Genomic DNA, 26870 nt, shown 5'->3' with positions numbered 1-26870 from the left:
AAAGACTGTAATCCCAAAGCTCTCTGGAGATAATTCGCTTTAAGAGGGAACATTATGCAAGTGCGTGGCTAAGAGGATCATGCCTGTTACGCAGAGAGAAGAGAGGGAAGGGGTCAGTTGTGAAGGAGAGGGGAAAGTGGGGAGAAATGGAAGATGAAAAGGAAAAGGATGAAAGGAGACAATAATCAGGCATAGTTTACACCTAGGATTACCATCTCAAAAGTAGAGAAAAAAACACTTTCGTAGAATACTATAAATTACTGATTAATACTACTTATAATCATTAAATAAACAAAATAGGTGTGAAAATAAAACAAATATACTCTAACTAAATATTATTTTAAAATAAGTGTTAAAGAAGAGGCAAACAAATTTTAACTAACCAGCAATAGAACCATTTTAAATAAACAAGAGAAGTTCAATTGAATTTGTAGTAAAATTGTTGCAGTTTCTACTACAGAGAAATTTATAATCAGGGGTGACCATGTTCACAATAGAAAATATTGAGAATAGAGTGAGAGAGAGAGAGAGAGAGAGAGAGAGAGAGAGAAATATGTGGTATTGCCAAGATAGAAATCTGTGAATGATAACCCAAAGATTTAAGAGAAGTAGACAACAGACTGCAGCGTTTACAAAGTCATAGAAAGAAATTTTTCAAATGACTCAAGAACTCACCGTTTTTTGGACTGAATCAGTCTGAGAAATCTTTCAATGAAAGAACTCAAAAGTCAGTTATTGAAAGAACTATACTTCCAGCTCTTTGTGATTTGTAAACTACTTTTAGTCGAATCCAATTCAAGTTAAGCAAGAATTGCAATTGAACTGCAAGAATGACATTTTAATTACATTTAAAAATATAGTAAAGTTATAAGTAAAAAATTTGAGAAGAATTTAAGCAGAAGATCAGTAAAGTAAGAAAATAGAAGCCAGATACAAAAAACTCAGATGGTGTCTTAGGAAGATAGCAAAGAGGAAAAAGTGAACAGACATAATAAATGAACTGAAAGACTTGAACAGGAATTTAACGTGCTGGATAAAAGTAATCCCTTCTATTAACTAGCCATGGCTCAATTCTGAACTTGCTCACCCCATTGAAACACTGTCACATTGTGCAATGGACTATTGTGTAAGACTCTTTTAGCCCCTTTAAGGAAAGATGTGACAACTATAGGCTCAAAAACTAAGATTAATGCTTCCTAGTGTCTAAATACCAAACACACACTCCATAAAGACCTCCCCGTCACTTAACTAACAGCCTTCCCTCCCACTCTTGTTTTTGGCATAGCATTCACTGTGCCCGGCGCATCATTACTCAGGCTACGGGTAATTCAACCAATGTGCTAAAGGCAATAACCCTATTCAGCGCTTAGTGTCTGCTCTCCATGTCTGTGGTGATGAGTACACGGGCAAAGCCTACAGCATATGCCATTATTTTACCTCTGAGTTCCTATCGTAGGACCACCATAAAATATAACTGTTTATGCTTCAGTAAAAATGATCAGAGATACAGTAACAAGCATAGCTACTTGAGGGCTGTAACAAATATTTACTTTAACCAATACTATTACTAAATAGTTGAAACACTTTACTGTGGCAGTACCATGTTATACAGTATAACAATCTGAAATAAACACTGTACAGTACAAGCACAAAATCTGATTAATAATTTTAGATGTTAAATATATAATGTAATATACCAAGTATCCATGACTGTTATGCAAACTGATTTAAAAAAAAAAAAAATACAGAGTACATTTTAAATATGAACTACCATTCAAAAGTTTGCGGTCAGAAAGATTATTTTAAGAAATTAGTACATTTTAGTGTTGTCAAAAGACCCAGTACTTCGGTACCAAATCGGTAGAAAAATAAATAAAAATGTTATGGTTAAAATAACTTAGTTGTTTTTCTTGGCTTTAAAATTAAAAAGCCCTTTAAATTAAATGTACAGAGTTTGGATTAAATGAAAGTAAAGTCAATTTTTTTAATTGTTTTTGTGTTTTGCTTTGGTACTGAAAAGCGTGGATTTTTTGGTACCGTGACAACACTAGTACTTTTATTTAGAAAGGATAAACAGATTAATAAAAAACAATAAAAGACATTTTAGTCACAAAAAAATGACTGTCAAATAAATTTTCTTTTGAACTTACTATTTATCAGTGATGCCTGCAAAATAAATTCATTAGTTTTACAAATCAAAATATTAAAAAGATTTCTAAAGGATCTCAAATCTGAACATTTAGCTTTGCCATCATCAATTAAGAAAAAATAAAATAAAATCACAATATGACAGTTTTTTACTGATCCAATAAATGTACCCTGGGTAAAAAACAAATAAAAATAAATATTTTCGAACATTTTAAAAAAACCAACTCCAAACTGTTCAACTGTATATATACACACTGTAGCTTACACTGCTAATATGTACCTGTAGATTTGTGAGGTGCCTTAATGTGTGAAAAAACTCTCCAATTCCAAATTGAGTCTATTTTCATTTCTAGTTCACTTCCAAAGCACAACACAAACAAATATTTTCACAGATTTTACGATCTGACTGTGGGCACTTTTGCACTTTGGAAAGGTATTAATGACAATGCTGTCCTCACTAATAGATAAGGTGTTAATGCCAGTAGAAAGAGGTTTCCCTTGTACCACAAGAGTGATTGTCTCATTATATCTCAATAAGCCTGTGAAATGTATCTTATATGCAACAAAAGTGTGTCTCCTGAGAAGAAACCAAGCAGTGATTGGCTTCCCATTCCCCAAGGGAACTCTCCCTTCCTTGTAGACCGTCATCACCAAAACATCTCTATGCAATTACCCTGAATGTAAGGCTCATAATAACAATGCTATGCGAATTTCAAGATGACAACAAACTGAGAGGAAAGGCTTCGAGCAAATTCATTCACACAGGCACTTGGAGTTTATTGTATATGCAGATTGCAGGGGCCAGATGGGGGTGGTTTGGTTTAGGGAAGGCGCTTTATCTCGGGGAATACAAGTGAAGCACCAGTGACCTGAGGGATGAAGAAGCAGACAGCCAGTCGCCCGAGGATACAAGATTTCCTTTGCCAAGCAGCACTGACTTTCATCGCTTTCACCCAACAAATATCAAAGTCACTGAATCACCGCAAGCTACACAAGGGTATCTTCCCAATGTCATTGTCAATATCACATCAAGTGCTTTGAGTTTTTTGAGCTGAACTTTCTGTGAAAAAACTTGACTATTTGCATACTACAACCTACAAATTCTGATCTAAAGGTCTTCGCTTGAACAATTACAGCTGAAAACAAGAGTTCTTTGAACTTCTTTAGCTATAGTTAAAAATAAACATGGACCAAAGAATATACGTTCACCCAAAAAGCATCTCCAATATGAAAGAGACAATAGCCCAAGGGGGATGTGTTTGAAGATGTTATTCTTGAAAAACTCAGAGGTGTCTCTATTTTATAATTCATACCAGTCCAGTTTTAGTCTTTGGAGTCAGTGTTTGATGATGCGCACAGCTTGTTCACATTGGTATTAATATTTATTGATGGTTTGCCAATCTCTTCTCTTATTAGAGAGATCTCCTTCAGGCTAGGACGGTCCATATGGACTAATTCACACTCGCCAGGTATGAAGAGAACGAAACTTCAAAGAGAATAGACGGAGAAATGATCATGAAATCAAGGAACTTGTTTTTCGATGTTAAATGATTTAACATCTTCAGAAATAGTTCTGCCAAAGAGGAGAATTCATGACATTATTGACATTAATTACTCACACTCATGTTGTTCTAAAACAGTTTGACGACAACTTTGTTTTTAGGCTGAGCACAGAAGTGCAGTTCTTTTCCATGCCCAAGCTGTTTATATTGACCACGTGAGAAAATAAGGTACCATAACAATATAGATAGGCATAACTATAGCAAAAATTATGCATTTTAAAATGAAAATGCATTAGTGTAAACGGGGCCCTAGTCATTATGAATTGCGGCTATATGGAAAAAGATTTACAAGGAGACTCTAAAAAAAACTCTTAATGTGGGACAAAACAACAGCATGAGGATTTTAAAAGTTAATAATGATGACAGTTTTTTTTATCTCTGGATAAACTCACCTTTAGATTTATTGAAATGCAATGGAAATGTACAAAAAGTAATTAGTTTTACCCCTGGACACAAGTACAAAAATTTTCAGCATGAAAAGCAAAATTTAATATGGGTCAGTAGACCGCCTTAAAAAGCTGCTACGTGTCAAGCATATTAAAACATGCAGATTATCCACAACATGTTGTTCTTCTATGTTAATAGCAGTTTAGTCGTAACCCTTTAAAATCATAAATATGCAAGAACATAATTTTGCCAGAATCTGAGTGTGATTATGCGGCGTTATCTCCATGAGTCTCATTATCATCATTCTGGGGATGAGAGCAGTGAAGGGGCAGCTGGGTGAGACAAGCAGCAGGGTGGCAGATCCGGCAACCTGGATCTAAGCCCCACAAAAGCAGCGGGACAATGCCGTCTCACTGGTGCCCTCTAAATACATGAAACTAATTTACTGTGGCAGCAAGGCAAGGACAAACAGTGGGAAGGAAAGAGCTACATGGCTGAACCAAGACCTATGGTGAAATGTCCAATGGGAAATACAGGTAACTGTTGTAAACACACAAATCTTTTCTAACGGACCATGAAACATGAGTCCAATCTGAAGATAAACACATGGTATCCTGTGTTGTCTGACAATTACATGGACAAAAATGTGAATAACAACTGCTTGACTAAATATATTTGTTGACTGATAATATTTTTGGGGGCTTTCTGATGAAACATGGTGCTTTGATCAAGAGCACTGAAATCTACGCTTCCAGTCACATATCAGCAGGACTTTTCAAAAGAGGCAGCTGGGTCTTTGAAGTCAAACATGGCCTATGGCGAAGCTCAGCTATGTATCATATCATTCAATGTTAAAAGAAGAAGAAGAAAAAAAAACTAATTTTTAATAATAATCTTTTGCTAGGAATATATATTTTTCAAATGATTTCAGTCACTTCTCCAATCAAACCGCATGGTAATTTGGTCATCACAATTTTAGCCACAATCTAAAATTTTGTGCTCTATTACATAATTCATGTATATAGACGAAGTATGCCTTCGATATAGTTCATAGCTCTAGTTACTTGGCTGAATGTTTGAATATGCAGATTCAAATTGCTTCTAAACAACTTGCTCTCTGTAATGACAGATTCAAAAATAATTATTTTACAATTAAAATCACTAACAATAGAATCAATTTCAGACCTAAAGTACTATCCTTTATATTCAATTTACAAAGGCATAATCAGTGCTCAAGGACTAAAAATGACCCTGGTATATGAGATAAAGATTCGTCTGCACTGTCAAATCAAAGGAAGTTCAATTGACCCAGACCACCCCAAGAGCGATTTCCACAGGGTAAAAATTAATTCATTCTTATGGGTTGTTCTACTTCAGAGCTCTTTACAGATCAAAGGCTTTGCTGCAAACATATGTAAACACAGTTTAGCTGAGCTAATCGCTATTTGCATCACTTAGTTAAATCATCGCCCGTTTCGTGCCTTCAGAGGTGCATTTTAATTGCATAATTTCTCTCCTGTATCTGTGCTTTACGACACTCCTGGCTTTACCTCATTGATCTGTCCTTCTGATTGTTAGAAATAGTGAGTTTAGTTTTTTTTAGGCCGAGCAGTCAGACATTGATAGCGCTGAAATCTCATTTCACGACTCACTGCCATGTTTGCAAAGCCTGAGGCAATGATGCAACTTGGGGAAAGGTTCAGCTTTTGATACGCATACAGGTTGTCCAGGTGGACGTCAAAAGGCAGGGAGATAAGAACGTTAACAAATGACACCGGGGGCTAGTGTCACACTATACTGAGCTCAGGCTTCCCAGGTCTGCTCATTTGGGTGCTAATGGCTTATTGATCTAGAGCATTTCACCCAAAGCAAGGCCGCGTAAACCCCAACACTCAGCGGGCATCAGGCGAGCTGGACTTCTGCAGACACAGTTGTTCCTTCCAGTCCATTTTGTAGGATGTCGATCAATATGGCTCCTTAAACTGCTTTAAAACGCTCATACATCTTATATTGGGATTACTTTAAGAGCCTTTAAGGAACCAGACAAAAACAGCACTTTCCTAAACGTCAGGGTTTTTCAAAAGCGAGTTTGAGCTAAGGCAAAGTCAGACTCAAGAGGTTTCGAAAGAGACTTAAACGTCTGCATCAAAAAGCAATCAGGCTATTGAGTCCATTTGTGCTGCAACACAATTGTTTCCACTTAAAATTGGCATAAATCAAGGATGCTTCCTAACCACATTAGTCAGCAAAACCTAAGAGCATAAATATGAACTCTAGTAGCAACAGCAGCAGCAGCAAGGAGATTAATGGGCCTCAACTTCTCAGTCCTGTAGTGCTGCTAATACAAAACTGTGGTGCTAAATTAGATGGAGGAACAACTGGAACTATTACTCGAGGATAATTGCTCATTACATCATCAGAACTGTATCACCCGCCAGGCAAAAATCATATTGACAGAAAGCCATTTGTGGCGGTGTGTTGATTTACCAAGTCTCTTGTCAGTGGATTTCATTTTAACACCGCTCATTCATATTATTAATGGCCATGAAATGTTCTTTGTAATTGCGCCTTTAATGTCTTTGTTTTACCTTCTCTTGTGAGCTCACTGGGGTTGTCAGCCGTTGTGTAATATCTCTCATATTGTGGCCTTCCACCATGCTTTATGGATCAGTGTCAGAAATGTTTTTTATTATTATTATTAGGGGGCAATATTTGTTTATTAGATTTTTTGGGTCACCCATTATTTAAGGTCCATATTTTATGGTAACTGTTATTATGTTAGTAGTTATGTTTCAGTATGGGGTAGGATTTAGGGATCTTAAATATGGCCATGCAGAATAAAGCATTAATATGTGCTTTATAAGTACAAATAAACTGCAAATTTGTCAGGAATATGAATACTCGTTAAAAGTGAGAACTGGTCCTAAAGTGCTAGAATTTTTTTTTTCAAAACAATTCTCATTACATTATAATTATTCTTTATATTCGTTTTAAAGGGCACCGTATTTTTGCTTTTCCTTCTGTTAATAAAAAAACTTAATAAAGTAATCTTAAGAACTTGAATATGATATACTACATCACATATTATATATCACATAGTTTTAAAATAATGAAAAAATTATTTAGAAAAAACTCTGCTCTGCTGTCGTGACCACATTACAACCTCAGGTGTGCATTATTTTTTATAGAGCATATGTTTTACGTTCATATTAAAAATGTAATTTTGTGGCAAAAAAAAGAGGGGAACAATCTGTTGTTTTTATCTTATTGTTTACTGTATTTATTTGTTTGGTCAGTGTTGTTGTGGGTTTTATTCATTTTTTATGTTTTAGGCTGTTAGAACCTTTTAACTATAATCAGTTGGCAAAGCAATATGGAAACTTCGTAATATTGTCAAAACCTGCCTGGAACTATGTTTTTCATGAGTTTCCCTCAATTCAAACATTCAACAGCATCATAGTGTAAAATAATATATAATGTGTTGCCAAGCAAAAGGTGGAATTATACAGTTTTTTTTTTTTTTTACTGTTATTGATAGTCTATTATGGTCACAAAGGGTGCATTTACTTTATCAATACAGTAATCAGTACATTAAAATAAGTTTTTTTTTTTTTATGTAATTTATTCCTGTGATGGCAAAACTGATCTAATGAACAGCATTTATTTCAAATATACAAATATATCTTGTGCCTGTATTCGTTAATGTGATATATTGCGGTGATTAATATGCATGATATTGTTATCCTGGGCACTTCTTAATACCTCAAATAAATATACGTTACAAATTATTCCGAATTTGGAATGCATTTTAAGAATAGTATTCCCATCAGCTGCTTTAAATGCACAACATCACTATTTGCGCTTGAAAGAACGCATGCGCTCTGATGTAAACAAGCACGCATGAGAAGCACATGGAGGAACACGTGAGAAACACGCTTAAATGAAAGCACATTCACTCTCTGACAGCAGATGGCACTTAAATGCAGCCCTTACCCTGTAAACATAGTAAATAAAGCAGCTGTTACTTTCTAAACCATATTTAAATAATTGTAAATAATCATTCAGATTTTTGTTTTCCCTATGGTGTTTATTACAGAGCCAACTACTGAAATATTTAGACTTAATACACTATTTATCTTCAAACATTCATTTTCTTTTATTTATCTGGACTACAAATGCCCTAGATATTGTTTGAAAGTGTTTTGATCTTTTATTGTTCATTCACACTTTACATTATGGCTCCATTAGTTAACATAAACAATGAAAAAATTACTCTGAACATTCATTAATCTTAGGTATTCCAATATTGAATAACACATTGTTAAAATTTAAAGTTGCAACTGTGCTATTTAATGAGCTAACATGAACTAAGACTTGTATTTTTTTTAACAAAGATTAATAACTTCTATAGTAAATGTAGCTATTGCTCATTGTTTAGCTGTACATTTATTGAATGAGCACTTTGCGATGTCCGAACTGATTGCACTGTATTTTATGTAAAATTATTTTCTATTTTCAATCTGTCTTAAATTCATTTTAAGTCAATTTTTAAATCATTTTCATTTTCAAGTTCTTAAATTGCTTGTTTTATTTTTGAGATTATTTTTTTTTCATGACTTTTTTTTTACTTTCTTTTTGAATTAACATTGTGTACGAAATGTGCTTTATAAATAAACTTGCCTTGCCTTGAATGTTAATGCATTAACTAAGGTTAACTAATGAGGTCTTATTGTGAAGTAATCCTATTGGTCTTTATAGTTCTTTTGCACTTTAATGTGTAAAACATTTAACTTTTATATATTTTTCTGTATTGCTTTATTGTTTTAAATGTTTAGTTATTTTTTTATAAGAAAAAAAGTTATTTAACCTGTTACACTGTATTATGTATTATGATAAAAGCATCATCTATATATCTATATCTTTTTTTTATGCAATATTATAAATGACTTTACTGTCAAATTTGATCAATTTTATGGATCAAAGCTGAACAAATTTACTTGTAAAAAAAAATCTAACCCTAAAGGTAGTATAGCACCGTTTTCATGCTTTCATACAATTCTAAAATTTTTCATTTAATTATATGCAATAAATTCTCAATATGTCAAATCAACATTAAAAACAGAAAATGCTAAAAAATAATTCATATTTTAAATATCTGGGGCAATATTCAACACTGAAATGATGATGGGTGTGTGCAGCCTTTTAAATCACCGCATTAAGACGCATTGCAAAAGCTCTCTAAAGGAATTAATTGTATTTTTTTTATGAGGATATCATGCATACAGCACCGCTAAACAAAAACTGATCACTCATCTGCAGAAAGTTCTTATGAATTTTTGGCCTCTGACAATAGTGCCTCAACACAAATTTACATTTATTAATTTAGCAGATGAGCATCACATGCATGATAACACCCGGAGATATTCGGTGAATGTAAAGAGCACACAATAAGTGCCATATTGCAGCTGTGGGAGGCAGGAGGAAATAAACAGGCAAGATGTTATCAAGTGTCCATCCAATAACAAATTGCTTGTGCACACACTTTATTTTTCTCTCCATATTTGTGGAAAAGGTGGGCGAGGTGTGCCCAACAAGAGTGGGCTTCCTGGTGTCTACCATTTGCTCACTGATTACATTGGTGGGGGAGGATGGGTGGAGGACAACAATCTGTGCACAAATCTCGGTACTGCCAAAAACGAGACACCGGTGGAATGAAGTCTATTCACATGTCCATTCGTCTCCTTTCATCTCCCGTGGTACTCAGCAGGTGGACATCTCTGGCAACAGTGCAGAGAGACTAATGTCATAAATGGAGCACTGCATGTTCTAATTTAAAGATGAAGTATTACATACACCTTGTTCCGCTTGAAAGGTAGACAGATCGCAATTAACTAACATCTATTAACAAAAGAATATTTATAGGAGAAAACAACAGGAAAGAATGCTATGTATAACAACAAAGAAAGAACGACAGAGATAGAATGATATAAAACAATAAATACAATTATACTTTACATAAAAGTACAGATAGATAGGATATATAGACCAATAAACATATTCTAGATAACAGTCTAGACTTTTATTTAGTCAGTTTTATATAGAGTTGTCTCACATAGACCTTCAGACTGATGGCAGAGGGTCTGGGAACCTTAGCCACAATCAATGGCCAAGGATAAAGCAACGGATCACATTTCGTTTAGAGCCGTGTCATTTTTAGGGGCATGGAAATGTCCCCACAATAACAGAATAGTAGGTTAAACTTTTTGATGCAGTGAACTTTAAATACTTCACATACCTTTAAAAATCCAGCATTTAGTTGATCCTTATAAGCGCTCATTGTAGCAACTAATAATAGGGGTGGGACAGTTCGCAGAAAAAATCTAAACGTACGGTTCTCCACGCATGGTTCAGCAAGCGCTAGGACCGTGGTGCAACTTAAATCTTAATTAACATGTAAAAAAAAAAAAAAAACATTTGGCTAATTGTTTCTGTTGATGGATTTCTCATTCTAGCTTCCCAGACATTACAACAACAGCGACGAAAAAAAAAAAAAAAGTATAATAATTAACCTGGACAAACCATTAATTCTTGTTCAATGCGAATGTTGTATGCTGGAATATGAGCACAGTCATTTATTCCATCAACTAGGTGCTGAGAGCACACGCACAGGTGAAACCTGAACAGCACATGTTGATATCTGTGTTTAAACTAAACTCATTTAAGCTTTGCCAGTTTAAACATTTAAGAGCCAGAGGGTGCGAGCAGTGAGAAGATTTGTGAATGTGCTCATCTGAAGCTGCAAACTCAGAACATGCGCTAATATATAGCTTTCTCTGAAGTATTGTGTTTGAATGAACAAATTCACACAAAAATTATGTCAAAATGCCCATCTTGGTAAGTATCCTACAGCAGACTTAGCCGGCTGAATGTACTGTATTAGTGCACTGAATAAGTGCATTCTCTTAAAGTCTTAACATTAATAAAACAGCAACAACAAATAAATCACTCACTGCTCTAACTTTAACTTTAAAAAAGATGAATCTTTAATTTATAGTCAAATATGAAATGCTGTATTACATTTTATTACTTTTTAAAATTTCTGTACCTAAAAACTTATGCTAGACCTACCTAAAAAAAACTGAAAAATAACTTATATTTGCATTTTTACTCTTTTGTATTTATTTGTGCTGTTGCTTGTAGTTAGATAGAATATTCTTTTTTTCTTTATTTTTAAAGTATAGTTTTTCCAAAAAAATAACACCTACCAAACCATGATACAAACCAAACAGTGATACAAATCGAACCGTGAAAGTTGAACCATTCCACCCCCTAACTAATAATCAATTAATCTAACAATTATTAGAATGATTATTCAAAAAATCCCTAAATATTTCTTGGATCATTCCATGATCAATCCATCAATCCAGGCTTTGTTCTATCCAGCTTTTACAATTAGTAAAAATACTGAGTTATACATCTTCTAATTAATAAATAAAACAAGGCAATCACTTCAGGTTTTGAAAATATCAACGTATATATTACTGTAATACACCTATTATACCATTAATTGTAGTATTGTATTATTAACTGATGAGTGGCAGTTGTGGCCTAATGGATAGACAGTCGGACTTGTAACCCGATGGTTGCGGGTTCGAGTCTCAGATCCGACATGGATTGTAGGTGGGGGGAAGTGTATGTCCAGTGCTCTCTCCATCCTCAATACTATGACTGAGGTGAGACCCTTGAGCAAGGTACCGAACCCCCAACTGCTCCGGAGTACATCTTCATCGATTACAATAGAAAAATGTTTCAATATAGTGCACAATATAGGTGTGGATGTGTGACAAGCAGACAGAATACACAAACACATGCTGAAGAAAGGTTTAAATTGTATTTTGTGTTTGACTGTTAAAGAGCCAGTAAGATGAAAATTCTAAGCTTCCTATCACTGTTTATAAGTCCTGAACATTAGGTTTAATGTACAGGACTCCAAGGTTAAAAAACATTGTCATTTTGTCAAAATATCATTTTAAAATTATCTCAATTCTCAGAGACCTGTCTCAGACGCACGAAGCTGTTCAAAAGATTCAGTTTCCTTAAACACCACCTTTCGGTAGCATACGGTGTTCTGATTGGTCAACTAACATAAGCAGTTTGAATTGGTTGTTCCGCACACACCTCCACGGTAAACTATGCGTTAGCATCTGTTTGGGGTGAATTAGGTCTTATTCCTCTCACTGCGAAGCAAACAGTAAAATAAAAAACTAGAACAGTCTCGCTGCTTTTTCTTCTGTGAGGGCGTATTTCAAGCCGCGCGCTTCAGTTTGAATCTGAATAGCGTGCTCAGCGCGGGGGCGTGGTCACATAACGAAGGGAGACATGAAAAACAGACATCGAGTTGTTTTCATATGGATTACTTTATCACAGAATATCTGTTTTCGGCAGCACTTGTTTAGTTTTAAAGTAGACATGTCAAGCTTTCTATAGATATCTCTCTCATGTCTCTTCGTTGAGTATTCACGGAGTTAAGGCTGGTTCACACGGCAGGATAATTAGGCCGATTGTAGCCCCGATTCACGCCTTCCGACAATCTTAGGATGCTCCGATTATCGTAAAATAATCTGAACAAATATTCCTGCCGTGTGTGGTGTGTTAAGACTGCTCTCCTATGCTCGGAAGAATGTCGGGACCGCTCCGATCTCAAATCGGGGATATCCAACATGTTGGATTTATCTGGCCCGATTTCTTCTCGTGTGTGGTGTCCCCCGAGGACAAACAATCACGCAGCCTGTGGACTGTGGCGTGTAGCCAATCAGAAAGCGAGGTGACGAGGCGGTGAGAAAGTACCGGGAAACAAAATCAAAACAGCCAGCGTATATAATATAACAAATACAAATAAAGTTGATGGGCATAACTACATCCACAACTGCAGTCCACCAGAGTACATGGAAACGAATATATGAACGGTTATTTCAACGGTTATTAATCTGTGTAGTAGGTAACAACATTTCTATGAGATAAAACAACAACTTATCTTATGACCTGGGAATGCTCGGGAGTCAAATCGGTTCGTGTGTGATGTGTTGATATTGCCGTGTGGCTACACACCACACACGGAACGACCAAAACTGTTAGACCAGTGATTTTTTATCGCCGTGTGTGGGGTCTCTCAGGTTTGGAAAATCGGCCGACAATTTTTAAATCGTTCCATGTGAACCAGGCCTTACACTTCATTTTAATGACGTGTTTGTACATGACGATTAGCGCAGACAGGCTGCAGACAGCACTGATAAGACGCTCGGGAGAAAACAGACACATAACTTCATAATCATACTTCGCTTTGTGATTTGGAGATGCTCGTTGTTCTAAATAAAGTTGGTAATGAACCATCTTTTATGGCCAAACGCTTTGAAAATCCCGCTGTACTCACCGAGATTAGAAAAGCAGTCATCAGTGAAAAAAGGATTTGTTGTACTGCTCTGGTATTGTGGTGAAAATGAATTTTAGCCATTGGTTCTTCTGATTTTCATTCTTTGGCAGTGAAAATAAAACAAACTTGCCTTTACAATTAAAAACACACTGTTTCCTCGACATGATGCTATCACTCCAACCAGAGCGTCTGTGTGGGGGGTGGGGCAGGTCAGAGTTCTGTTTCTCCAAACACGGTAGGCGGAGTTTATTATGCAAAGTGTTCTAGTGACGTACATAGAGATGGGCAAAAGATTTGAAATCTATAACGACTCGTTTCAGCGATTCAGAGTCGACTCCTTATTTTAGAAGCCAATAAATTTAGAAATCGTGTACTTTTTGGTTTAATTATTTGCACATTGTTTACACTGATGTACAGCTACATCATACACTGTAATACAGGTCATTTTTGATTCCCATCTGTGTGGCTCTTTAAAACAAAATAAAACATCATATAATTGATACACTTTTTAGCTATATCACCCAGCCCTAGTGCTATATAAATAAAAGTGATGTGACTAGAGTGCTGATTGCAGAGCTATTGCAAACAGATCAGATGCTTTCTTAAATGCTGTTTTCCAAATGCTGTCATTTTTGTTGTGCTGAGGAAATCTCTAAGCACATATTTATATATTCATCTAAACTGCGCTCTCAGAAGTGTCTCGTTCAACTATGTTTACTGGCTCTGTATGTCATCTCTTGAACTGCATCCATGAGAGCTGGATTACAGTATTGCGCAACAACACCATAAACACTGGACAAGCCACGATATTACAGGCCTTTACATTAGGTCAAATTAAATCAAACAACTACTAAACTACAAAAATATTTGTCTACAATACAAAAAAATATTTTTATTGTCAACGTTGATAATATCAACTGATCGTTTCAGCCCCAGGTTTTCTAGATATTGTAGAAATGTTTTAGATCAGAAGATATTTTCCATCTGGGTTAGAGCTAACATTAATCTGCACCCATGAGTCTCTCTGATTGTCCATATATAAGGAATGCCCCAGTATGCTCCTTTATTCCAGTGGGGTGTTAATCCCCCCACCTCTGATGTATGAATAGTGGGTAATTTATTTAAACCAGGCTGGATCCAATAGTTAAGCCAAAGTAACCAAGCAACAATGACTGAACTTCTCTTTGAGGACACAGACCTCTGGAGCACATAGTTGGTGGTCTGGTGGAAACTAATGGGACCCTTTAAATGCAGTCAGAGTCATGTGGTGCTGATTGAAAGTAGCAGAAAAGATGGCAAGCATTTGATGAAGGATAAAGCCACAGCACATGACACAAATGACAGGGATTGGAAAAGATTCCACTCATTATCCTGCTACAACATATGGAAATTCTGCAACTTTCTTTACAATTGCTGTAGTTTATTATGTTTATTTCAATATGCTCAAGAAGCCTTGTGCCCTTTAGTGTACGAGTTTGCAATGGTCTGGCCATACAGATTTCACATTTTCTAAGACTTGATACTTATTTGCGTCACATCTTCATAGACTGTTGTAAGCTCACAACAAGCCTGGCACTTGCTCCCGCCGGCCTCCTCATGCTCCTGGCTAGCAGCATGTCTCTAGCCTGGCCACATGTGCCATGTCAGGACTGCAAACACAATTGCAGGGTGCAGAGTGACCGAGCCAGGCTGTTCAGCCCAGACTGATCTTTCTACTGTGCAAGCCCAGGGGGCTTCTGGCAAAGGACAGTCGTCTTGTTTATCCAAGTCTGACAGCACCGAAAAGCTGTCAGCCCAAGGAGGTCTGAGAGCATAGAAAGTCACAAAGGTCAAAAATTCTGGGTTAATCCCAGCTCCAAGAGTTCTGATAAAGAATAGAGCAATACGTTGGAGTACAAACTAAAGTGCTTTATCAGTAGGCAGTAGGCTAACGCATATAACATGGCTGTTTGGGTGTTTACCACCGAGCTGTGGGCTAAGTAATGGTGATGGGCATACCGTTATTGACATGGGCTGCATGCAGTAGACCAGTCAAACCAGACTGGGTCATCAGACCATTCACTGCAGTTAAGCATCACGCAAAGGAAGGGTTTGGAAAAATTAATCATTGAGTGAACCGTATGGGAGTCATGCAAAAAAGGAAAAAAATAAATGGATATTATAAGACAATGAAAGTGATTTTTGACCTTGCATGCATGTCAACCTGTTGTTGGGGACTCCCAAATCTAAAATGTGAACCTTTGTAACCCATAATAGAGGTACTTTAACTTTAGTAATAACTTGTAGTAATCAAAAAAAAAAAAAGTAATAAAAAAAACAAACATGTAAAACAAAAAATTACTGTTGTTGTTGTAATTATTAGGTAAAAATGTTTTAGGGCCTTGTAGAAAGCAGCACAAACTAGACATCTCTTGCTTAATTTCCACCTCAGAAACTGGAATTGAAATACCATCTGGACAGATTTGATGATGTAAAAAATGAAATGTTTGTGATTACATTGGTAAGCAGATCAAGCTCACCTCATTTTGTAAACTAGTCCTTCAATATAATGAAGAGATTACAACAGCAGAGACACGTTTATCTGACTCTTTGATTACTATTTCACTTAGCCATATTAGACATATTATAATAGTTTGTGCCTCTTTAATAACTTTTTTCTATTTTAGAGTGCCGAAAAGTTGATTGACATTATTTCAGTAATCCAATCTTGACTCCTGACAGAAACTTCCCATTCACTGTACATGTACACTGTAGTTTAAAAGTTTGATGTGGGTATACATAAATTTATTTTTATTTTACTCTACTTTATATCTCTTATATTACATTTTTTTGTTGTTGTTTTAGAAAGTGTCCTATGGTCACCAAGTCTGCATTCAATTGGTGATGAAAATACATTAATATAATGAAATATTATACAAATTAAAATAACGTATCTATTTTAATATAATTCAAGTTTCAATTTATTCCTGAAAAACTGAATTAATTATTATGAATTATTATTATTATTATTATCATCATCATCATCATTGCAGTCAAAAGACTTGCTACTCAATGTACTCTTTTTTTTTTTTAGGATTATTTAATGAATAGAAAGTTCTTTACTTTTTACTTTCATTCTGCTCCTATTTGTAGAACTGTCACTTCTACTAACTACTAACTGTCACTTCTACTAACATGAGCAACTGGTCAAGCTGAAACGAAATAATGGATGATCCTCCATCTCAAATATTCCCAAACCCCTAGTTACTTACTCCGTGGTGGTCAAGTATTAAGGTGAATGGCAGTCTCTACATGACTAATCTCAGTATCTCTAAAGATAAAGCATTCCCCTTCATTAATTATCCCTCATCTAATTATGATAAACCCCAAAAGCTGCTCAGTCCATATGTCCCTGATGAAGCAGAGGAGATCATTAAACATGATGACAAGTGACCTTAAGGACAGACAAAAAGGTAAATTATAAAACAAACATCTACAGTTACTCGTTATAAAAGAAACTTCTCACATTTAAATTAAAGACAACCTGTGGTGTTGTGTGCCTCTAAATCTGTGGCTGTGGAATCTGGCTCAGGTTGACTGCTTCCAACAACATCCAGATCAACAATAATTAAGGATGCACGTCACGGATTGGAAAGCCTGTTTAACATGTGCCTGAGCACGGATCAGAAGTCCAAAGCTGGCGTATTGGGCTCAGCTGAGACAGCTAAGGAGATCACATCTTGAAGATGGGTTCCAGGAGCTGTGGGCCAAAGAAAAGTAAGGCAAATAGGATTGGCCAACGCAGCCAGGCAGTAAGCAATCGGATCAGATCAGGGAAACCAGCATTTTCTGCACAAGCTGTCTGGTGAACTGGAGCGACAGACAAACATCTGTCACGTGTCGACATTTCGCCTTTCCTTTTGGTCTGTGGTCCGCTTGAGATATCTAACACAAGCAAATATGACAGAGCGGAGGGGGGTCTCAACAACACTTTTCATTCACACTTCACCACGTCCACCCTCCCCCACCTTCCCTTTTCCCTTATTTCATAGGCAATAACTCATTACGGCAGGCTGTGCTTCCATAATTGGAGCGGAAAGAGAAGGAATAGGGGTTTGACACTTAATTTGACCTGCTTTGTATTTCCCCCTTATCTTCCGAAATTTCCATAGCTTTCATTATGGATCTATTCAGGTCTCGTAGACGAGATCATTACAGATCCTGAGCTGCCAGTTAAGGTGGCCAACATTGAGAGAAGGTTGCTGTACCCATCATGGCGCCTTTGGAGCGTGTTCCTTCACTAGGCTGGATGTCCAGTTAGTTCTGGGCTTCATGGATATATTTTTTAAGCTGAAACTCACAGTGCTGGCTCAACCAAACCAGCTCTGCCGAGACCTCACTTAGGAAAGCTTTTTCCTGCTCTTTGTAGGTCGGTCAGAGAGTCATTGGGTTGCCCCTAGTAATGGAACACATTATAACACAGGCAGTGGTAACAAAAACAGATAAACGCATAGATAATTCTTGATTTAATCAATTTAAACAAAAGTAAGAGAAATATAATGGAATAATTAAGGATGTACAATATATATTAGATCAATTACTGTTATTACCTTTTTTATTTATCATTTAAGACATTGGATATATATCAGGATACTGGATATATTTAGAAAATAAAATATATATATATATATATATATATATATATATATATATATATATATATATATATATATATATATATATATATATATTAGAAAATAACAAATATATATTTAAGTATATATATTTAAAAATATATATTTAGAAAATAAAATAATAATAATTTAATATTGTTAAATGTAATGTCTGTTTTGCATTTAATAATTGCTGATTTTAGTTTGTAATGTTTCAGTTTATTTAGATAAATTAAATTTAAATTAAATAAAAAAATTAAATTAAATTAATGCATTTTACAGACGCTTTTATCCAAAGCGACTTACAGTGCATTCAGGCTATCGATTTTTTCCTATCATGTGTTCCCGGGGAATCAAACCCCCAACGCCAAAAATCAAAAACTAAAGCCAACTAAAAACAAAGCCAAAAACAAAACGCATCCTGCATCTGCATTAACATTCCTCTCACCAGTTGTAATTAATAAAAATATATATTTTTCAGCTTCCTGTATTATGGGTCCTCCAATTTGTGTAAGCTATTTAGTAACATAAATGCTATAATGTAATTATTGCTGTTATCTATGAAAGAAAGGAAGGAAAAAAATGTGGTCAAGCGCTTTATAGTTTTTTTTTTTCCACAAACCCAATTACAGTCATTTACAGCTGTTTACATAAACTATGCCAGCAAGAATGTAAGCTGTTATAAAAGGCATAAAAGTCAATTTTTTTATGTGAATAAATATTAACTTGTTTCTTTTTGTTATATGCCCCCGAAAAAAAATTATTTAAATTTCTTTTGATAGATTCCTAAAATATTTGTATTTTTTCTTTATGATGTCAGCGGGTATAATAAATTGTTAAAGCATTGTATATTTTCAATGAATTCAGTTGGCACAGTTGTTTAAAGGAGATTGGGAAAAATTTGGAATTTGTGTGCTTTTTGTCAATAAAAGAAAAATAAAAAATAAAGAGAAAATGAAAATGACAAGAGAGAAATGGAGGTCGAAGCTACTGTCTTTTCTACTGGCAGTGTCAGTATGCCAGCTGCAATTGGCTGTCAGTTGGTTGGGGGGTCTAACAGTGAGACAGCTGGTGCAGTCCCATGTAATGACATTTCCACAGTGAGACAAATGTCACTCCAGCCTGTTTCTGTGAGCCCCACAAGTCGTAATGACTGTCTACTCATCCCACAAAACCCTTCCCTTCTCCATCCACCGTTAAACACCCCCACATATCTCATACAATCTTGACAGAAGCGACACCAAGGAAAGGGAGATGCTGAGGTCACAAGGAAGCTTGGGAGGCACATAGGAAGCTGACAAGACTGCCAACCTCATCCACATGCAACAAGCTGCTCAAGCACACAATATGACCCTAGGGAGAAAATTACCAACCTAATCCAAGACACATAGCTCCACATTCTTTTTAAACCAAACAGATCTACCAAACTGCAGCCAGACTAAGATTTACATTTTGACAAAGACATTTGAAATGTTGTTTTTAATTTACAAACTGGGAGAGAAAGATTTGCTCATTACCCAAATTGAAAGTAGCTGCCAGAGGCATTACCAAGATGGCCAACAAGTAAACTTATTTACTGTAGATGGAGCATAGAATTACTTCAATATGAAACGGTAATGAAATCTATTGTTTAAAACAAATTTTAGCTCAAGGTGATTAGGTTTAATCAAACTACCGCAAAAAGGCACCACATATTTTCCAGGATTACGGTACGAATCCCAGAGAACTTTGGCCAAATGTGTATAAAGGCCTCCACTTGACCGTGTGTACACTGGCATGTAAATTAGCAACAAAGGTAAGAGGCTTTAGAGCTGGTCTTTCTTTGCCGTAGCTCCTTTGTTCTAGGCCTTTCATAAAGAGAAACGCTAAACCTTTAATGGAGAGTCTTCTATAAAGATGATCCAGACTTAATTAAAAGATCCACTGCTCCGAGTCTGTTGGACAGTGTATAACTACAGTTGTTTTCTTGTCATTCTTCTTCCTCTGGCATTTCAGAATACACTTACCATACAGACCAAAGTACTCACTGAAATAACACGGTCTCTCCTTTGCAACCCATTCATTACAGATTCAAAAAATTTGCTGTCCTGTGGTCCACGACTAATAAGACCTAATGGTGTTGCGTGTATTAGGATGCAGCAGGAACACACCGCTTCGGTCTTTGAATAATCACCCTTTGTGGAACAACAAAAGCCTGTAGCTCTTCTGGAAAAACAAATAGGCCTCATCAAAAACCACACAGAAGGCTTCTGAGGCACTGGGGCAATGTTAATAGATAAACTGTCAAAGAATCTGCTGTGGCGCATAAAGCCTGCTCAGCTGAAGTCAGTGGCAGGTATTTATCTGAGACTCAGAAATCTGTTCATGTTGGTCACAAGAACTTCAAGTAGAAAATGCTTTTTAAAGAAGAAATAATAGTTTTTATTTGGGCTTCCAAAAGAACTGAGGTGCACAAAGCCTGCTAATTTAAAAGACTTTTGCAGTTTCACATAAGAGTTGAACTGGCTCAAATGATTGTGACCTTTTTCCACAAGCACCCAAAGCCACAGATATCAGTAATCTATAATGAGAAAGCTTGGCCATAAATCTAGGGATTCACAGGCTAAATTGTATTGCAGTTGTGCAACAATGGAAACCCAGTGGGCGATACACAGATAGAACCAAGCATATTGTACATTAGAGCCCCCCATTAAAGTGGTCCACACTGAACATGAATTAAACTCAACTTATGCAGGCAACAGGGGGTAAGTTTCTCAGTAATTGCTTCCCTTGAATAAAAAGAGGATATTTACATTGTTAAAAAATAATAATATCCCACTATAAACATTCAGATGAACTTGGTAATCCAAACTTCCACTGTGCTAATTTGTGAGTTTCTGAATCTTTTCGAAAGACTCCTTAAAAAGATTCAACTCCGATTCAACTGTCCGTGAATCAGACTACATGGAATGGCTATAAAAAACATGGCACAAATAGTAAGAATATATGCTAATCCTGTTTTTGATTTATTAAAAAGAATCATCTAACAACAGTCACGAGACTGTCCATAATTTGGACTGAGTTTATGATGAACAAAAGCTAACCATCTTCATTATATTCTGGCAACCTGGTTCATATTTTAAAGAGGAATGTTTATAACATTTGTTTATACAAGTATGAACAACTACTTCAACAGAGAGAATGGTTTATCACATCATTATAGTAACAAAGCACTGTGGCAGAATACATTCAAATAATAAAATAGAAAATATGTAGAAATAAGTCTGATAGTCCACATTGCCTCTACAGATTTAAGTTAGATGTCCTAAGTGAAATAATGTAACAAAATTATTCCTCTGCCTCAAGTCATCCTCTGGTCTATCATTAGTTTTTTTCATTATCATTATCCTTTCTCTGCTTAGTCATGCAAAATAAATATGGCAGAGTAGCTATCCTTTATTAATGTGCCATGACTGAACATGAAATTGAAAGTCGCTGCCCTCGGGAGTAAATGGTGAGGGCTAAACGGTGCTAAAAAGCAGCTCTATTGCTACTGCCATCAAACTATGCTTTGCTATCCGTGCTAACACTTCTGTGATCTAGCCTAAGGCATGGACTTTATTAATGTCTGTTAATGATCTGCGACAAACTTTCAGCCAGAGGGTTGAACAGTGGCACCAGTCAGTGCAGAGAGAGTCACTGAGTATGAATGAGGACGTCCTGACTTTGGGATTTTGGAAGGCTGTGTACATGTCTCATGGGACAGGTTTGCTAGAATTGCACTGAGGAGAGAACACCACATCATCTTCTGTTTCTCTATGCACATTAGTGTTGTCACGTTACCAAATTTTCAGTTTTCGGTACCGATACCAGTGGAAATCCATGGTTCTCATTACCAATTTCGGTACCAAAGCAAAACATAAAAATATGCTAATAAAAAAAAATGCAATTCTTTATACTTATTTACAATTGTGTTTAAAGTTTTTCTACAAGTAATATAATTATGAAAAACAGTAAACAAGTTTACACAAATTAACAAATTTAACAAATTTAATTTGTCTGTTATTTAATGAAATTTAAACACATTTTATTTTTTGGTAAATAAAGGGGATTTGCTATTAAAATTAAAACATGGAGAAAAAAAGTTGTTTATGTATTTATGTCCTCATTGAGACGACAGATGCTGAAATTACTGCAAGCGTCACGCGCTTCAGTCTATGTAGTAAACAAACCCACACATCTCTGCCATTCATTCATTCACACATTTTCAGAACATGCAGGATTCATATTTCAACCAACTTTTGCATCTTAACCTTTACAGATACTGGTGCAAATGGATATTTGATTTGATTAATTTATGCTATGACAAATTCCTTGACTGTCCATATTAAAATGTAATTTTCATTTTCATGACTGGATTTTGAGATTCCGTCTGCGTTTTCTGCTTCGCGGAAATCATAGCGCTGTATGCATCAAGAACCGGGTTGACCGGGTACTCTGTACCACCGGTACTTAAAGAAATCTGGTACAGTCACATTTCCATTTTTTAGTACCGATTTGGTACCGAAGTACCGGTCTTTTGATAACACTAATGCACATAAATAAATCTCACACAGCTGCTGTATGCAGCTATGCCATAACACATCTATGACTGACACAGACAATTACATGGAAAGATAGATAGACAGAACAAGAGACCAAACAAATAATGAAAAAAGAACAGGACAGAAAGAAACAAAAACGGACAAACAATAGAAACAATAAAACCCAACAAACAAACACAGACAGACAGACAAAACAATAGCAAACAGATTGACTAAACAACAGACAGAACGCAGATATACAGACATTCTACCAAACGAATGGTAGAAAGACAGACAGATTGAACACTAATCAAAGAGAACAAACAAAACAGAGACAAGAGACAAAGTGAACAAACGATATAGATAGATAGATAGATAGATAGATAGATAGATAGATAGATAGATAGATAGATAGATAGATAGATAGATAGATAGATAGATAGATAGATAGATAGATGCAATATGCAGTGAGACAGAACAAAGAAAATGAAAGAGAGAACAAGAAAAATAGCAAACAACGGAAACACAGACAGGTACTTTGTCAATTTAAAGCTAAACTCAAACCCTCAATTTCACACTGATCACACGCAGACACACAACATAAATAAATTAACCTTAAAGACTAGGGACGTTCATGAACTCAGGATTCATTCAGCTGATGACACGGGGGCTGAGGAGACATTAGGCTGTTCGTGACACATCGATCTAGCACAATGAGGCAAGGATGGAACAAAGATGCCTCTGCACTATTATGACGTAATGAGTGAATGATCAAACTGAGAGAGACAAAGAGGGAAGGAAAGTCAGAGCTGAGAGGATAACAGCTGAGGTGGTTCAGGAGGTTGGCTGTTTGTCTTGTCTGGTTATGGTGACATGCATGGATGAGTCAAACACAATCTTCTAAGCGAGGAAGCCACAGGTTCAGCCTCCGCTTTGTCTGGCAGTGTTCACACCTACATGTGCCAAGCGCTGGAATGAGAGGGTGAGCGAGCCAGTGAGGAGTGAGCAGAGAAAGTATAAGTCTGAAAGCAAACTGGACTGGAAAAAGAATGCTTGGAACTGATCTGGCAATAAGACTTTGTATGAAATTTGCATATATATATATATATAGAACATAAAATAGTATTAATCAACAGTGACAGTTTTGTTATAATATAATATAATATAATATAATATAATATAATATAATATAATATAATATAATATAATATAATATAATGCTCGTACTTCCAAAAAACTAAACAAATTTCCATTTTAAGATACCAGGATAGTTGTATCATTGTATGTATTGATTGTATTGTTACAAATTAATTTACTATTATTATTAATATAATAAATATACAAATTAATAGATGGGACAAAAAATAAGGGTCAAGTCATTGACCCATCAGTGTCAGTGGATGTCTGTTAAATTGGAAAAACAACTAATCATCATTTGCATTCTCCTCCTCTATGAATAATTAAACTCTGGGCATCTTCCCAGAGTCTTGTCCTTTACCTCGTCTACAGACTCCACCCAGAGCAGAAACCGCAGCCAAATGATCGGCTAATTCTCTCAATCCTCCAAGAGAGACAAGACAAGACATTGAGTATAAATGGGTAATTGGCCACTGATCACTATGGAACCGGGATTACTGGGCATTACATGTTGGACACGAGCCTTTGCTTCAAATATGTGTGTGTGGTTATGGATATACACAGAAATCCACAAAGCTGAATACATAATTGCAGTATTTGTATACCTGCATCGCTGTGATGACTATTGTTAAATCTCTTGTTTTACAACTCTCCTGAAGCATATAGCCTTTGCTTGTGTTGGTAAACCAGTAGTGTGAGTCTGAAAAGTAATTCTATGCTACATTTCTCTGCTGTGGTCAGCAGTGCAGTACCTCTCAACTGAAAGCAGCAGGAGATCAGGCCTGAGATGTGTGATCTCACTGGATGCCACTCGCACATAATCACACTCACACACACACACAGTCTCTTGAGGTGGAGAAATAGCTGATTAAACCAACTGTGTGCTGAATCTAAATGTTTCTGTCTCTTCTTCACAGTATGACAGATGGGAAGGCAAGGAAAGAAGGAAAAGGAGATGGTGTGGGCAGTGCGTGCAATAAAGTCTCAGTACAGCTTGCCAAAAACACACTATGTCTGCCAATATCTCAATACAATGTGCTTTCCATATCTGAATAATGTTCTTTTTATTTAGCTTTTTTCATTAAGAAAGAAAGAAAGAAAAAAAAGAAAAAGAAATAAAGAGTTAGAAAACAATAAAAGTAGTGCTACCAGTGACAAACTAGTAGTCGTAGTAGTAGTAATAATGATGATAATAATAATAATTTGTAATATATCTGTTAATATCAGTAATGTTTATTAATAAATGTGCTTTCAAACATAAATCAATAAATAATGACATGTGTTTTGGAATATCTATAATTGTATATAATTAACTGTTATAATAACAACAACAACTTATTTTAAATTGAGGTCCTAAGCATTCAGGTAATGTTTGTGAAGTAGTGAGATATCAAGGTAAACATACATAATCTATGATTTAAACTTTTGATTGGAATGCCTATCATTTATATAATTAACTGAAAGGAGAAAAATTACTTCATGTTGGCCGCAACACACACACACACACACACACACACAAACTTACAGCCAAGATAAATACTTACACACACACATCAGAAATCAAACAGATGGAAAGACAGAAGGTACGGATGAGAGTAGGCTTTTCCATGCTCCAAGCATTTGCATACAAGCGGGTGTGCGTAGGCAGACACAATCACACACACACACAAAAAAATAATAATTCTCTGGTCTGGCCCAGAGCATCATACAAGCATATACACTAGGGAAATGCATGAGTAATAGATGAGTGCTTGTTTTGCAACTAATTAGTTGACTAGTAAAACACTAATATTGCAAATTGATTTTGTTTTGCCTACCAAAGGCAGCAATGAAAGGCTTTGCACATTGATCTCTGAAATGGATTCACTGGACAGTGATGTGGATGTGTGACACTGAGGTGATGTGAGATACATTCACATGCTGCGATTTTCATTCTTACTTTATTCTTGTGTCATGAATACCGCCAAGATGAGGATCTGTTTTTATTGTGAAAAGAAAATGTAATGGGCGGCAAGAAACTTGGTCACTTATCAAACCAGTATCTTTGTCCCTGTGACCTCTGTGCTGTGCTGGCAGAGTGCATTCTCTCAACAGCAGGCACTGCTGCTAAAAGGCGACTGTTGTGCCAATATATGGTGTACATTGAGTCTTTTTTTTTTCTTTTTTTGAGTTGCACACACACACACACACACACACACACACACACACACACACACGTGCATAAATACATGCATGCATGCATACATTACATACAATAAACTAATATAAGTATATATATTAGTGCTTAGTGCTGTCAAATGATTAATCGATATCAATCACATCACATCATTATATACACACACACACACACAGGTCATAAAATTTGAATATCATCAAAAAGTTGATTTATTTCACTAATTCCATTCAAAAAGTGAAACTTGTATATTATATTCATTCATTACACACAGACTGGTATATTTCAAGTGTTAAGTGAAAATTTGAATATTACTTAAGACCAATGCAAAGAAAGCATTAGTATATACATATATACATGTATATACATATATATACACACACACACACTCACACACGCAGTATAATTTTACAACTATTTACACTTATAAATTTATATAATTTATAACTTTCACCACTTCCTTCTCTGAAAAGGAACTTGTGAAATATATACTTAAATATTGATGCTTTTATTAATGCACAGTTTATTTGAAGTTAGAAGAGCATGAGATGTAGAAGTTGTTGAAGCATGGATCATAGAATTTGATTAGACCGTTAGTATTTCGCTCAAAAATGACCAAAGAGTTTCAATATTTTTCCTATTTAGAACTTGACTCTTCTGTAGTTACATCGTGTATGAAGACCAATTGAAAACTTAAATTTTCTAGGCTGATATTCTGCCGTGCAAAGGCAAAAGACCGTAACTTCAAATATGGTAATAAAGACTTTTACACTGTAATAAAAAGTATAATTTTTAAGATATAAAAATAATTGTATAAAA

The 26870-nt window shown here is 35.6% G+C and overlaps 1 protein-coding gene across 4 annotated transcripts in view; it reads right to left on the bottom strand.

The window, feature by feature from the left end:
- LOC113100892 (low-density lipoprotein receptor-related protein 8-like) overlaps positions 1-26870 on the bottom strand; it is a 146553-nt gene that overhangs the window by 101272 nt on the left and 18411 nt on the right. The gene's annotated exons all lie outside the window — the stretch shown is intronic.

This window comes from Carassius auratus, chromosome 6, assembly GCF_003368295.1.
Source record: "Carassius auratus strain Wakin chromosome 6, ASM336829v1, whole genome shotgun sequence".
NCBI classification, from domain to species: domain Eukaryota; kingdom Metazoa; phylum Chordata; class Actinopteri; order Cypriniformes; family Cyprinidae; genus Carassius; species Carassius auratus.
This window is presented reverse-complemented; position numbering and strand designations above follow the sequence as displayed.